The sequence below is a fragment of the Myotis davidii genome, unplaced genomic scaffold (genome assembly GCF_000327345.1).
Source record: "Myotis davidii unplaced genomic scaffold, ASM32734v1 scaffold765, whole genome shotgun sequence".
In the NCBI taxonomy this organism is placed as follows: Eukaryota; Metazoa; Chordata; class Mammalia; order Chiroptera; family Vespertilionidae; genus Myotis; species Myotis davidii.
In genome coordinates, this window is record NW_006296056.1 from 1191547 (window position 1) to 1193304 (window position 1758).

Below are 1758 nucleotides of genomic sequence, written 5' to 3' on the forward strand. Positions count from 1 at the left end.
ACATTGAGCATCTTTCAGTGTCCTCATTTGACACCTGTTTATTCGACTTGGCAAAATCTATTCAAATCTTTTGCCCATTCTTAAAATGTGTTGTTTGTTTTCTTATTATTGAGTTCTGAAATTTCTTTATATATCTGGGTAAAAGCCTTTATTAGATGCATGGCTTGCAAATATTTTCTCCAAGTCTGTGGCTTAGCTTATCATTCTCTTAATAGTATCTTTTTAAAAAGCAGAAGTCTTTTAATTTTGGTGAAATTCAGCCTATCCATTTATTACACTTTCGGAGTCACATCTAAGAAATCTTTCTCTAACCCAAAGTCTCAAAGGGTCTCTCCTATATTTTTTATACTAGAAAATTGGATAGTTTTAGGTTTTTGCACTTAGACCTATGTTCCATTTTGAGTGAAATTTTGTGTATGGCACAAGGTAGGATCCAAGTTCATTTTTTAGAATGTGGATATCCAATTATCCCAGCACCATTTGTTGAAAAACCAGTTTTTTCTCCACAGAACTGCTTTTGCTCCCTGTAATAAAGCACCGATGCTCATGTCTGTGTGGGTCTGTTTCTGGACTCTCTTCTGCTGCATCGATCTATTTGTGTGTTGTTACACCAATACCTCACTGTGCTGACTACTGTAACGATAACAGGACTTGAAACCAGGTAATGTTAGTCCTCCGACTTTGTTCTTGTTCAAAATTGTTTGACTGTTCGAGGTCCTTTGCATTTCCATAGGAATTACAGGGTCAGTCTGTCAATTTCTCAAAAGAAAATGCGGTAAAACCCTATACCTAGTAGTTGCTCATCAAACTGTTCTGGGCTTCAGTCTTGAATATTCACCTTACAACAGGGTTTCATGGTTTTTGAGCTTTTTCATGTCCTCAATCTAACTCTCTCTCAATAACCCTGACATAGGCAGGTGCTGGTGTCCCCGTGGTGACATGGCAAGGAGTGGCAGGAACAGGTATTGAATGAATGATGTCAGACTCCCCCAAGTCAGGGCTCTTTGCTCTGAGCAGGCTCTCCAGTATATTCTTATGACTCCACGTTCAACAAACTGGGCATGGCCCTGGCCGGGTAGCTCAGTTGGTTGCTAATGTTGTGGGTTTGATTTCTAGTCTGGGCACATATGGGAAGCAACCAATGGATGCCTCAATGGGTGGAACAACAAGTTGATGTTTCTCTCTCTCTCTCAAATCAATACATAAACTGGGCAAAAGGAGCACTCTCCTTTAAAAAAAAAATCCATTTCAAATGCCAATGCATTTCCTCAGCGCTTCTTTGAACGCAATCCTCTGACTCTTCTGAAACATGGGCGTCCATCTTAATAAGAAAACCATATGTCTTTGTTCCGTTTTAACTTTCTTTCTTGGCAAGAACACAGCTCCGCGGAGGAAAGGGAGAGGAAATGGATACAGCACAGAAAGAGGGGTTCCGGTTGGAAGCGAGGAAGAGCTTCCAGATGGTGAAGGCTGCCAGCCTTGGGTTAGAACTGCCAGAAGAACGAGAACACGGTCAGCCCGGAGCCGCCGAGGCCCACCTCTCCCCACGGAGCAGGGCTGGTCTCCGTGCTCTGTCCTCTCAGGCCCTGGAGCTCCATGTGGCCTCTGAACGCAGTCACAGGGGCTCCCGGGCCAGCCTGCCCTGCTCAGGGGCCCCGATGGCTGACGCACAGTATACACAGCAGTTCTGTGCTGGGTTTCCTGGAATCAGGTTCTGTGCTGGAGATTTGCATGCAGGTGTGTCGGGGTGCTCTTGGG